The sequence below is a fragment of the Bos mutus genome, chromosome 8 (assembly GCF_027580195.1).
Source record: "Bos mutus isolate GX-2022 chromosome 8, NWIPB_WYAK_1.1, whole genome shotgun sequence".
In the NCBI taxonomy this organism is placed as follows: Eukaryota; Metazoa; Chordata; class Mammalia; order Artiodactyla; family Bovidae; genus Bos; species Bos mutus.
Window position 1 is genome coordinate 75,773,486 of NC_091624.1, and position 14,825 is coordinate 75,788,310.

Below are 14,825 nucleotides of genomic sequence, written 5' to 3' on the forward strand. Positions count from 1 at the left end.
AGGCAAGATATCACTACAAGTAAAAGAATTTCGAGATTCACTAATTCATTTTAAGTGAGATTTAACCATGAGAGAAAAACTAGAAGTCAACATCCCCAAGTTTTTTAAAGGGTAGATAGTTAGTACATTACATTTTGAGCTTAGGAATAAAATGGCAACAAATATCTGGGGGTCAAGTCCTAAGAAGTCACTGCATGCGTAAGTATTTCAAATCATGATGCTATTGAGTGAAATTGTGTCTGGTTTGTTTGTAGGTAATTTTACTGGACTTTGTGAAATTGTCCAGAATGTACTCTTAACTTTAAAAGGACAAAAAATTGTGCTTCAATGTTTACATGTCTGAAATCACCCATCCTAATCATATACAAGCTTATTTACTGAGTAACTACAAGGTTGTGTTTTGTCCCACAAGATCTGTTCCTATTTAGTGTAGACTTAAAATCTCTTACTGCCTTAACACAGTCCTGCATAGACCAGGCTGCGTGTATAACACCCATTGTGTGTACCCAGAGTGGTCATTCATTCCTGTTGTAATCACTGTAACCATGGTCGTGGATACTGGACATCTTTCTCCACATCGAGTCCTGATGGAAAGCAACACCTGTGCTGCTTCTTGGAGATACTGTCCCCAGTTTCAGATTTCACAGTATCCTGGGCATGTGCTGAAGGCTGTGATTCTTGTCTAATGGTTTCAAGTGGAAAGTCCCAAAGGCCAAATCTTTGCCAGCAAAGTCTCTGGAATGCAATGATGCAATGCAAATTTTCCCCGACCTTCTTTGTTTTTCTATACTGTAGCCCCCTCTCTATGGGCTTCCCTGATAGCTCAGCTGGTAAACAATCTTCCTGCAATGCAGAAGACCCCCGTTCAATTCCTGGGTTGGGAAGATCTGCTGGAGAAGGGATAGGCTACCTACTTCAGTATTCTTGGGCTTCCCTTGTGGCTCAGCTGGTAAAGAATCCACCTGCAATGTCTAAGACCTAGATTGGGAAGATCACCTGAAGGGAAAGGCTACCCACTCCAGTATTCTGGCCTGAAGGATTCCATGGATACTCTGTGTAGCCCTCTCTCTAAGGGCAGGAGATCTATATACTCTGGATTTTGAGTGTTTCAATCAGTAACAGTATCTGACCTTTTTTTTTTTTTTTTTTTTTACAGTGAATACCAGGATGTTTTCTACTTGATTCTCCAATTAGGTTCCAATATTCTACTTCTTGTGGCTCAAGGGGACCTCTGCTGAATGCTCTATTTGCTTTAAAAGGTTTTCCAGTTAATTTATATTTCCTTTTTTTTTTCCTTTCCTTTTGTGATTAGGTGATTTTCTGTTATGCTGGTGTTCTCTTCTCTTTGGTTTTTGTGAACATATTGTCTGTTTATAATTTGTGGTTACTGTGGTTTTTCAAGTATGTTAACCCATTATTACATTTATTTGCTTCAGAGTGGTAGTCATATGAGCTCAAACACATTCTTTAGAAATAAAATCTACATTTTCTCACACCCTTCCTCCACATTTTATGATTTTTTTTTTACTGTCCTCTTTTATATCTTTTTGCTATTCATTATAGTTACCATCACTTTCACAATATATGTATTTTAATTCTGTGTACTGCCTTATTGAAATGATTTACTTTCCAGCTGTGATTTTCTCTTTCCTATAGATTCTTGCTGCTTTTTTATTTAGACAATACCTTTCAATATTTCTTTTTGGGTAGGTTTAGTACTGCTGTCCGAGAAGGCAATGGCACCCCACTCCAGTACTCTTGCCTGGAAAATCCATGGACGGAGGAGCCTGGAAGGCTGCAGTCCATGGGGTCGCTGAGAGTTGGACATGACTGAGCGACTTCACTTTCACTTTTCACTTCCATGCATTGGAGAAGGCAATGGCAACCCACTCCAGTGTTCTTGCCTGGAGAATCCCAGGGCGGGACAGTCTGGTGGGCTGCCGTCTGTGGGGTCGCACAGAGTCGGACACGACTGAGGCGACTTGGCAGCAGCAGCAGCAGTACTGCTGTATTCTTTTAGGTTTTGATTGAGAATTTCTTTCTCTCTCCTAAGTGATAATCTTGCTGAGTATCCTAGGTTGCAGGATTTTCTTTTTCAGGGGTTTGAATATACCTTGCTGTTCCCTTCTAGATTGCAATATTTCTCTAGAGAAATCAGTCAATAGCTTTATGGGGGTTCCCTTGCTATTAATTCTGTTTTTCTCATGTTGCCTTTAGAATCCTTTCTATATCTTTAACTTTTAATATATCATGGTGTAAGTCTGTATTTAAGGTACACTGAAGGTAATTATTTGATATGTATATTCTTACTGTCATTTTGTTAATTGTTTTGGATTTTTGTTCTTTTGTTCTCTTGTGCTTTAATGACTATCTTTAGTGTTATGTTTGGATTCCTTTTTCATTTGATTGTGTGTGTATCTATTACAGACATTGGTTGTGGTTACCATGAGGTTTTTCTATAGCCCTCTGTATATGTGTGTGTGTACAAAATTATTTTGCTGATTTCTTAATTTCAAATGCATTTTTAATACTTTGCATTTCTACTCTCTTCTGCTTATGACTACTGCTTTTGATATCATATTTCACATCTAATTATTCTGTGTGTGGATTATTTCCTACTTTCACTGTATGTATGCCTTTATTAGTGAGCTTCTTCTTTTTCTAATTTTCTCATCCTAGTTGTGGCCATTTCTGTTTTGCCTAGAGAAATTCCTTTAATATTTGTTTTAAAGCTGGTTTAATGGTGCTGAATTATTTTAGCTTTTGCTTGTCTGCAGAGCTTTGATTTCCCCATTAAGTCTTAATGAGAGCCTCGCTAGGTAGAGTATTCTCTATTGTAGGTTTTCACCTTTCATCACTTCAAATGCATGGCGCCATTTATGAAAGCTTGCTTTTAAAAATTCTCATGCATTTATATGCTTTCTTTCCATTTTGGGAACAGTAAATTAATATGTATCCATTTGAAAAAGACCCATGTTCACATAGTTGTGAAGGACTGTATTATGCACAATTAGCAGAGAGCTGCAATCGACATAATGAGTATTTGCTTCAAAGAAAACAGTGTGAGTTCTGTTGAATCTAATGATACTTTACAAACTGAAATGTGAGGAAGGGGTGGAAAGTATGGTAATGAGCAGAGTCTAGGATTCAGAATCTAGGCTGCTTGCTTTCCCTTTGACCCTAGCCAGCTTTGGCACGTCATGTACTTGGGCCTGTTTGCTTTGTGTTCCTTTTCTCAGTTAATGTCAGCCAAGCATCATGTTTGTGCCTTCATTTTCTCTCTTCACCTGATTATTTAACAGAACTTCCTAAGTCTTTTCCTATAAACGTACATCTCATTTAGGCCACTGTTCAGAGTCCGAAGGACTGAAATAGGGACTTTTCAAGGCTCTCATTATTAACTAATGAATGGATGTGGGTATTTCTCTTTAAGAGTAGAAGTATGTATAATTTATAAACATATCACACTCATTGGAGGCATCAAAAAGTGTTTCAGTCAGGTGTTTTTTGTATATAGTTAGTTTTTTTTCTTTAAATAAATGATAATACTGTACAACTTTAAATGCTGCCTAAAGATTTGAAACGAAATTATGACTATAACTTACTATGTAACAAATAGTTATAGAAAATTACCTCAACTAATAATGTCTTTATTTACATTATTACAGTTGATATGTAGAGAAGCATAAAGAATAAATTATAGTAGGGCTCCCTGGTAGTTCAGACGTTAAAGAATCTGCCTGCAATACAGGACACCTGGGTTCGATCCCTGCATAGGAAAGATCCCCTGGAGGAGGGCATGGCAACCCACTCCAGTATGCTTGCCTGAAGACTCCCTGTGAACATAGGAGCCTGGCAGGCTACAGTCCATGGGGTCATATAGAATCAGACATGACTGAGCAACTAAATACAAGCACATACTTAGAGTAAACATTCAGCAGTATTAGGTGAGTAAATATTTGAGGTTGAATTAGTTTTTTTCCTGAGGATAGCATTTACTTCTACATGTACATGTAACTTACCCAAAGGTACTGTGGCTTCAAAATTACAAAAACAGTAATAACAACAATACTGGATTCTTTTCACTCGGTAGGACAAAGCTTTGTGATCTCAAGTACGCAGATACATTTTTTTTCTCTTGATATATGTGACTCTGGAAGATTATTTTTTGAGTGACTCTTTCAAATAGGAGTTCAAAAAAGAAGATATAGTGTTACTATCTAAAGAATTAGAAGCCCAAATTAAAAAAAAATGATATCTTTAAACCAAATGTTTTAGGTTTCAGCTGTTTATTGCTTGCTTCAAATTAAACTGAATAATAATTTAAAAAATGGGGATGGACAATTATAGTTGGTCTCACAGACTAGAGCTTCATGGAGAATCATTTTATGATTCACAGACTAGGATTTCTGATATTATTTGGAAAAGCAAAAGGAATTTAAAATTTTTCAGACTATTTGGGGCAATAAAATGTTATTAGAAATGTATTAACTGCTCTGATTAAAGAGATAAAGTTGATTGAATTGGTAGAAAGTAATTACAATGTTTATAAAGAGAATTGTCTATAGGTAACAAACAAAATTACTAAATGCAATCGATGTGCAGCATGTAACTGAGTAATTCACAGTGGCATTTCTTTTCCATGAATAAAAGAGCACTGGATTTTGGTATTGAATTAACAAGATGAATGCATTTATTTCTCAACACTCTTTGTAAATTTTGACACATCTGTTTAGATGCAAAAGTAGCAAGTAAAATAAAATGTTTAAGACACCTGATGCAAAATTATCACTAAAAGAAATGATAAGTGTTTCGACCCACTGACTTATGTACAAACATGTGTTTCAGTTAGGGGCATCTTATTATCCCAGTTTATACCAGCTACCCCAGTTTAATTGTCAATAGGACTATCTTTCACCCTTATTGTGTTCATTCTCACTTTGAGGAATAAATTATAAGGTTAGAGCAGGCTCTAAGTACTTCATATCCACATCTACAACCACATCTACATCTTGGGATCTTGGTGATCTTCATGATACAGTGTTATAACCATCACAGCCAGGGAAGTACGTATATATGGAAAGAGAGACAATAGACAGATGGCAAGTCTGCTTACTAAGTTCACATACAAATTATCATGTGGGAAAAGTAAACACAGCAATTTCTACAGAATAAGAGCTACTCTACTTATTTACTATGTTTACACGAGTGGGATATGAAAACCAGAATGATAGAAACTGGCTGGACTGACCCAGTGATTCTTATGAAACTGCACAGAAGATGGGAAAAAAAAAAACAACAACCAGAACTTGATTCTTAATACATATTTACCTTGTTCTCTACTAGTCCAGCAATTTAGCCTATTCAAATTTTATATGTGTGTGTGTACATATACACACACACACACATATATATACACATACATATTGGGGCAGGCTGGCAGAAGTGAGAAACCTGATGGTATATAAACCTGATGGATGTGTCTTCAATTGTGAAGGAAAAGAATGAAGTTAAGGAACTGACTTTATACACTGATCATTCCATACAAACCTTTAATCTTTTGTGTCTAACATATATTGTTAAACTATTATGAAAACAGGTATAATTAGCTGTACTTTCCTTTTTATGCTCTATAAATGGAACCATAGGTTTACTCTGTTGCTTGACTATCACTCAATTCCACCATCACATCCTCAAATAATACATCTTTTAAAGTATTAGAATTTAAGTATGTTAATGCAGATTTTAAAACATGTTAATGTATGTTCTAAGTCAGGGGTAGATAAATCAAGTTATAGATGCATAGAAAATGGAGGATCAGAGAAGATGGCAATCATGACTTTCTGGTCCTCTCAGAAGGATGGTGGCATCCAGTCATCACAGCTTGATGACATGGCTGTTAAAATCACACAACTAAAGAAGGTGAGGTCCCTGGAAATAAGTCAACAATAGGAAGTTTATAAAACTAAGAATCTGGCTCTGGAGTAAAGGGACCTTATCAAAGGTACTGAATTTCATGACCTGGAAGCTTAGTTTAGGATCACTTTGCCTTCCTCAATTGACTCTGATTCATCTTACCGTGCACCATCTTCAAACTCAGCTAGTCACTGATTCATCATCTCCTAGGGTTAGACGTTAGAGACCACCAGGCACTAAACTCTGCCTAAATGCCTTGAAAGTGAAAAACATGTTTGTCTACTAGACAAATGTATAGGGAAGTCATTATATAGTCCTTTGCAACAGTGAAAAAAAATAGGTAATAGTTTTAATATATAATAGATGGTTACTTACAGAATTTTTAAAAAGTGTGAAACTATTGAAATGTCCTATATCTATTGACATAAAGATGTCCACTTTTACTAAGTTTAAAAAAAGAAACTATAAAACAGTACTATTATTAAAATTCTTGGACTTCCCTGGTGGCTCAGATGGTAAAATATCTGCCTGTAATGTGGGAGGCCTGGAATAATCCCTACATTGGGAAGATCCCCTGGAAGAGGACATGGCAACCCATTCCAGTATTATAGCCTAGAGAATGCCCATGGACAGAGGAGCATGGTGGGCTACAGTCCATGGGGTTGCAAGGAGTTGGACATAACTGAGCAACTAAGCACAAACAAAACAAATTATTAAAATATGTAAATTTATATACACACTGCAGATATGGATATAGATACATAAATCAGTATAAAAAGCTAGAATGTTATACATCAATGCTACCAGCACTTATTTCTTGGATGTGAGGATAGATAATGTTAATTAAACAAGGAGGAAATTAGATTGAGTGGCTCTAAACCCATGGTAGTCTACATAAGTAAACCAAAATCTAAGCCTCTAAAGATTTCCCTGGTGGCTCAGACGGTAAAGCATCTGCCTGCAATGTGGGAGACCTGGGTTCAATTCCTAGGTTGTGAAGATCCTCTGGAGAAGGAAGTGACGACCCACCCCAAAACTCTTGCCTGGAAAATCCTATGAACAGAGGAGCCTGGTAGTCTACAGTCCATGGAGTGGCAAAGAGTTGGACATGACTGAGTGAATAAACTATGTACTTTAAGGTTATGAAATCAAAATACTAGGGAAAACCAATCACACACAGCCATTGAAGCTTTAAGCCAGAGCCCATCAATAATTTGTTTACTTTGCTTCCACTCTTTTTGTTAGTATGTCTCTCCCCAGCTGCTGCCTGCTGAGTGTTCTAACCACTCTAGGTTTGGTGCTGCCCTATTTGTATAAACTTTGCTCAAACTCTTCATAATGCTAAATGTATCTCTGTTTATCATTTAACTGTAATTATTTTAGTACTTTATGTTTATCTTGTTTTTAAAATTTTCATCTTGTAAACATGGTACTATGTCCAAAATGGGAAGAAAAGGGTACTGAAGACCATTCTTTACAACTGCATGTCTGACTTCCTCTTACTATGCTCAGAGGCAAAACCGACAGATTATAGGACTCAACATTCTGGAGGGTGTTTTGTGAAATCTATGTCAAGTTTTGTTTGGGATTGGGATGAAAACTGACCTTTTCCAGTCCTGTGGCCACTGCTGAGTTTTCCATAATTGCTGGCAAATTGAGTGCAGCACTTTCACAGCATTATCTTTCAGGATTTGAAATAGCTCAGCTGGAATCCATCACCTCCACTAGCTTTATTAGTAGTGATGCTTCCTAAGGCCCACTTGACTTCACATTCTAGGATGTCTGGCTCTAGGTGAGTGGTCACACCATCATGATTATCTGGGTTGTGAAGATCTTTTTTGTACAGTTCTTCTGTGTATTCTGGCCACCGCTTCTTAATATCTTCCGTTTCTGTTAGGTCCCTACAATTTCTGCCCTTTATTGAGCCCATCTTTGCATGAAATGTTCCCTTGGTTTCTCTAATTTTCTTGAAGAGATCTCTAGTCTTTCTCATTCTATTGTTTTCCTGTATTTCTTTGCGTTGATCGCTGAGGAAGGCTTTCTTATCTCTCTTTGTTATTCTTTGGAACTCTGTATTCAAATGGGTATAGCTTTCCTTTTCTCCTTTGCTTTTCACTTCTGGTCTTTTCACAGCTATTTGTAAGGCCTCCTCAGATAGCCATTTTGCTTTTTTGCATTTCTTTTTCTTGGGCAATGCCAAAGAACGCTAAAACTGCCACACAATTGCACTCATCTCACATGCTAGTAAAGTAATGCTCAAAATTCCCCAAGCCAGGCTTCAGCAATACGTGAACTGTGAACTTCCAGATGTTCAAGTTGGTTTTAGAAAAGGTAGAGGAACCAGAGATCAAATTGCCAACATCCACTGGATCATGGAAAAAGGAAGAGAGTTCCAGAAACACATCTATTTCTGCTTTACTGACTGTGCCAAAGCCTTTGACTATGTGGATCACAATAAACTGTGGAGAATTCTGAAGACGATGGGAATACCAGACCACCTGACCTGCCTCTTGAGAAACCTGTATGCAGCTCAGGAAGCAACAGTTAGAACTGGACATAAAACAACAGAATGGTTCCAAATAGGAAAAGGAGTACATCGAGCCTGTATATTGTCACCCTGCTTATTTAACTTATATGGAGAGTACATCATGAGAAACGCTGGGCTGGAGGAAGCACAAGCTGGAATCAAGATTGCTGGGAGAAATATCAATAACCTCAGATATGCAGATGACTCCACCCTTATGGCTGAAAGTGAACCTAGAACCTCCTGATGAAGGTGAAAGAGGAGAGTGAAAAAGTTGGCTTAAAGCTCAACATTCAGAAAACTAACATAATGGCATCTGGTCCTATCACTTCATGGCAGATAGATGGGGAAACAGTAGAAACAGTGTCAGACTTTATCTTTTTGGGCTCCAAAATCACTGCAGATGGGGATTGTAGCAATGAAATTAAAAGACGCTTACTCCTTGGAAGGAAAGTTATGACCAACCTAGAAAGCATATTGAAAAGCAGAGACATTACTTTGCCAAAAAAGGTCCATCTAGTCAAGGCTATGGTTTTTCCAGTGGTCACGTATGGATGTAAGAGTTGGACTGTGAAGAAAGCTGAGCACCAAAGAATTGATGCTTTTGAACTGTGGTGTTGGAGAAGACTGTTGAGAGTCCCTTGGACTGCAAGGAGATCCAACCGGTCCATCCTAAAGGAGATCAGTCCTGAATATTCATTGGAAGGACTGATGTTGAAGCTGAAACTCCAATACTTTGGTCACCTGATGAGAAGAGCTGACTCATTGCTGCTAAGTCACTTCAGTCGTGTCCAACTCTGTGCGACCCCATAGACAGCAGCCCACCAGGCTCCCCCATCTCTGGGATTCTCCAGGCAAGAATACTGGAGTGGGTTGCCATTTCCTTCTCCAATGCATGAAAGTGAAAAGTGAGAGGGAAGTCTCTCAGTCGTGTCCGACTCTTCGTGACCCCATGGACTGCAGCCTACCAGGCTCTTCCATCCATGGGATTTTCCATGCAAGAGTACTGGAGTGGGGTGCCATTGCCTTCTCTGAGCTGAGTCATTGGAATGAGTCAATTGATGCTGGGAAAGATCGAGGGCAGGAGGAGAAGGGGATGACAGAGGATGAGATGGTTGGATGGCATCATCGACTCGATGGACACGGGTTTGGGTGGACTCCAGGATTTGGTGATGGACAGGGAGGCCTGCCCTGCTGTGGTTCATGGGGTCACAAAGAGTCAGACACAACTGAGCAACTGAACTTAACTGAACTAATGTCAAGTTTTCAACTGGCTTCTATGGCCTTCTATGGAGTTAAACCTCAGTGTAGACTTATAACCAAGAAAAAACACTGAAAGGGCCAAGACAGGACTTAATCATCTCCCTCTAACCTCATCAGAGTGTGGTACTGAGAAGTAATCAGGTTAAAGTGGTTCTGATTTTGATTATGATGAGAGCATCATCATTATGCATTGAATCTCATGTAATTTTCAAACATATTTAGGTAGATCTGTTGGTTCAGAAACTAAGTCCTGTCCGACTCTTTGCAATCCCATGGACTGTAGCAGGCCAGACTTTCCTGTCCTTCACTATCTCCCTGAGTTTACTCAAACTAATGTCCATCGAGTCAATGATGCCATCTAACCATCTCATCCTCTGTCGTCCCCTTCTCCTCCTGCTATCAATCCTTCCCATCGTCAGAGTCTTTTCCAATGAGTCAGCTCTTTGCTCAGGTGACCAAAGTACTGAAGCTTCAACTTCAGAACTTCAGGATCAGTCCTTCCCATGAATATTTAGGGTGGATTTCCTTTAGGATTCACTGGTTTGATCTCCTTGCAGTCCAAGGGACTCCCAGGAGTCTTCTCCAGCATCACAGTTTGAAAGCGTCAATTCTTCCATGGTCAATCTTCTTTATGCTACAACCCTCACATTCATACATGACTACTGGAAAAAACACAGCTTAAACTATAAGGACCTTTGTTCGCGAAGTGACGTCTCTGCTTTTTAATATGCTGTCTAGGTTGGTCATAGCTTTTCTTCCATGGAGCAAGTGTCTTTTAATTTCATGGCTGCAATCACCATCTACAGTGATTTTGGAGCCCAGGAAAATAAAGTTTGTCACTGTTTCCTTTGTTTCCCTATTTGCCATGAAGTGATGGGACCAGATGCCATGATCTTCATTTTTTAACTGTTAAGTTTTAAGTCAGCTTTTTCTTTCTCCTCTTTCACTCTCATTAGGAGGCTCTTTAGTTTCTCTTTGCTTTCTGCCATTAGGGTGGTATCATCTGCATATCTGAGGTTGTTGATATTTCTCCCAACAGTCTTGATTCCAGCTTCTGACTCGTCCAGGCCAGCATTGCATATGATGTACTCTGCATGTAAGTTTACTAAGCAGGGTGACAATATACAGTCTTAAAGTACTCCTTTCTCAATTCAGAACCAGCATGTTGTTTCATGTCCAGTTCTAACTATTGCTTCCTGACCTGCATACAAATTTCTCAGGAGAAAGGTAAGGTGGTCTGGTATTCCAGTTTCTCTAAGAATTTTCTGCAATTTGTTGTGATCCACACAGTCAAAGGCTTTCACATAGTCAATGAAGCAGAAATAGGTGTTTTTCTGGAATTCCCTTGCTTTTTCTATGATCCATAGGATGTTGGCAATTTGATCTCTGGTTCTTCTGGATTCCCTAAATCTAGCTTGTACATCTAGAATTTCTCAGTTCACATACTGTTGAAGTGTAACTTGAAAGATTTTGAGCATTACCTAGCTAGCATGTAAAATGAGTGCAATTGTGTGGTAATATGAACATTCTTTGACATTGCCTTTCTTCGGGATTGGAATGAAAACTGACCTTTTGCAGTCCTGTGGCCACTGCTGAGTTTTCCAAATTTGCTGGCATATTGAGTGCAGCACTTTCACAGCATCATCTTTTAGGATTTGAAATAGCTCAGATGGAATTTCATCACCTCCCCTAGCTTTGTTGGTAGTAATGCTTCCTAAGCCCACTTGAATTCACACTCCAGGATGTCTGGCTCCAGGTGAGTGATCACCCCATCATGGTTATCCAGATCATTAAGATCATTTTTGTACAGTTCTTCTGTGTATTCTTGCCACCTCTTCTTAATCTCTTCTGGTTCTGTTACATCCTTGCCATTTTTGTCCTTTATTGTGCTCGTATTGTGTGTAAAGTGTTCCCTTGATACCTTTAATTTTCTTGAAGACATCTCTAGTCTTTTCTATTTTATTGTTTTCTTCTATTTCTTTGCATTGTTCACTTAGGAAAGCTTTCTTATCTCTGCTTGCTATTCTTTGGAACTCTGCATTCAGATGGGTATATATTTCCCTTTCTCCTTTGCCTTTTGTTCTCTTCTTTTCTCAGCTATTTGTCAGATACTGTTATGTGTGTATTAAGAATAAAGAAATGGAGTCCTAAAGCGGTTAGGATACTCCCCCTCTCCCCACACCCCCCTCCCACCCCGCCGACAGTCCATAAAGAACTGGAGCTGAGACTTGAATCGAAGTTTCCTGACTGAAGTCTGAGCTCTTAACTACTATACTCTAGTGCATATATATAAGTTATGACTTTGAATTTACTATCATAAAGTTGAGTTCCTTATTTTGAAACTCTGGACAGTAAAGAAAATAGATTAAACACCAAACATACCTGTCAGTTGGTTTAATGATTCATTCATCCTACTGTACTTTTCACTTCCAAACTCTCCTGAATGTAAAACGCTATAGCTTTCTCTATAATTTAATTTTAACACAATTCTTATCATATTTAAAAGAAATCTTAAATATTCACCCTATACAGTTAAGAACATAGAGACACAGGATTCTGGTTTCCACTCTCCCAACCATGCCCCTTTTCCTTCTGTCTGTGCCTCTGTCTTACATACAGCCCCTCACTCCCACCCGCAATGCACACAACCACATATATTCTCAAGAAAAGAGAGAATGAAGGGAGTTCATTCCTTGGAACTGAATAACCACAGTGGAGCAAAGAACATAATGGTATTAGCAGAGATGACCGAGAATGTTAGGAGACCAATAACTCATGAATAGCAAGTCTGCAATAACTGTCTTAATGACCAGTCCAATAGATGGCACTTTAACAACATTTCTGGTACAATTCTTCTGTAAACTCATCTTCAATAAATCTATCATTACAAAGAACTGGATGCTTCACCACATAAACACAGTTTACTGCATCTGGACACAGAAACATTACATCAGTGTCTTACTGTATCACCACCCTTGTCTTGAGTATTCTAACTATTGTGAGATGGACAACTGCATGCTCAAATGTAGGCTGTCAGTGAAAGAGAGATATTTATGCTACAGGATGCAGTGGACATTAAAAAAAAACAGGACAGAAAGCTCACAATTATGTGTATGAGGAAAAAAGCAGAAACAGTAATTGTCATCCAGACACATAGGTGTGTGAATACTGAAACTCTAGAGACTAACCGGTGTTCGTTTTGAAATGCCTTATTGAATTCTTAGTTTTTGAGTGCCTAGAGCACCATTTCTACATTTGTCCCATATTATTTTACACTGACATATCTCTTGTACTGACTTAAAGTTCTTTAGAGTGAAGGATTGCCATGCTGTGTTCCTCATTGTGTATGCCACCTCTGGCCCCAAATTCCAGCCCTTGGCTCCATTTTTCTCTGTCAGAGACTTGCAATTCTGACTCTCTAAAAATAGGAGAATACTTCTTGTCTGGAGAGAACTTTTTATCACTTCTGTTTTTTTAAATCCTACCTTTCTTGCAAGGTTCAGCTCAAATCCTGCAATTCTAATTCCTTGCTCCTTGGAGATGTCTCTTATGTGCTTTCAGATGAACCATCAGTATATGTTCCACCATTGCCTATTCATTTGACAATCAGTTATGCTTAGGCTTGTAGCATTGCCTCTTTTTAAAGTTTTTTAAATTCATTATTACAAATTATCCTTTCATTTAATAATTCCTTAGTTTTCCAGTTCCAGGATAAGTTACTGAATGAAATACACTTTACTATTTTTCTTTGTAGTCTATAAAACAGATTGTCCAGGACAGCTAAAAGTAAAATATATTGGTATAATTTTAACAATTTTTGTCTCAGTTGCTGTGAAAGTCTTTTGAAATTAGGAAGGTCATTTCTTTTGTAATTATACTTTCACCTTGATTTATGATGTTGAGTAAATATATACAAAAATTTTGAATCTGGAAGTAACAGGCTGATGCCCTCCTTCTTCAGATAATCTTCTCATCAAAGCTGAAAACTGTAAATTGATTGACCTTACAACAATCTATATTGACTAGCAAGACTACTGAAAATAACCTATTGGATAAGCTATGGTCCATAAAATTGCACAGTTTAAACAAGGTCCACAGTATATTAGAGGAATAACAAGATCCTTTTCCCTGTCTAATACTGGAAAAAGCTAAATAGATACACCCTTTCTAGGGCATCTATGTGTGTCTATTTACAACTGATGTTACTGTGAAAAGACCATTTTTTCCAAAGTAAAGATATTAATCAAGCTATCCACACAGCTTTATTCTTGAAAGATAATTATGTATGTGCTTATTTAAAATATCCATTGTTAAGAAAATATTGCACATTCTTTTTATCACATACCACAAATCTTATTTACTCCAACTTGAGGGTATGCTTTGATAGTTTAAGAAGATAGTAAACAAAATACAAAGAGACTAAACAATCTTATAAATAGCAATATGGGTAATCTACCAAACATAAAGGAAAGGTACTAGCAGATATGATCTCTTTTAAAATATAGATACAATATAAGGCAAGTAGGTTTTATTATAAGGGAAGTAAAAAAAAAGTTTATGTGACATTTTAGTAGCTCGTACTACTTCCTGGAGGTATGTATTTCACCCCATTAAGGAATTTTGGTTAACATGATAACACAAAATACTGTGCTTGATAATTGCTCCCATTGCTTAGAGAAACATTAAAAATTCTGTCATGGGGAAATATAGTAAAGAACAAATTCTGTTCCATAATCTTATTTAAATACATTCAAATAACAGAATATGAGAAAAGGAAATATGCTTCCTCTAAAATGGGTCCAAAACCTATGAGTTTAAAGGATTTATTTTTCAGTCCAAGAAATTAGCAAATACAGACTTTGAAAAATAGATTTTAGACAGCTGCTGGAACTCTAACTGGATTTCTGTATCCCTGAAGTTTATTGAATGTTAGAAAAGCAAAAAAAAAAAAAAAAAAAGTCATGTCTCCTCACATGATAGATATAACAAATACAGACAAAAAAACCAAGTCCTGTTATAGTGGAGTAAAACTCATAGCTGCGTGTTACTGGAATCCTGGCAAAATCCAGTTGTTGAAGTTGTGGTCAAAAATCTAGGTAAAAAACTGAGGGAAAACTCTAGA

The 14,825-nt window shown here is 37.7% G+C and overlaps 1 protein-coding gene, 1 long non-coding RNA gene and 1 pseudogene across 13 annotated transcripts in view; 1 reads left to right on the forward strand and 2 right to left on the reverse strand.

The window, feature by feature from the left end:
• Nucleotides 1-14,825, forward strand: part of LOC138988912 (uncharacterized) — a 289,550-nt gene that overhangs the window by 247,246 nt on the left and 27,479 nt on the right. The gene's annotated exons all lie outside the window — the stretch shown is intronic.
• Nucleotides 1-14,825, reverse strand: part of PTPRD (protein tyrosine phosphatase receptor type D) — a 572,219-nt gene that overhangs the window by 94,240 nt on the left and 463,154 nt on the right. The gene's annotated exons all lie outside the window — the stretch shown is intronic.
• LOC138988939 (basic immunoglobulin-like variable motif-containing protein pseudogene) lies at nt 516-6,088 on the reverse strand (annotated as a pseudogene).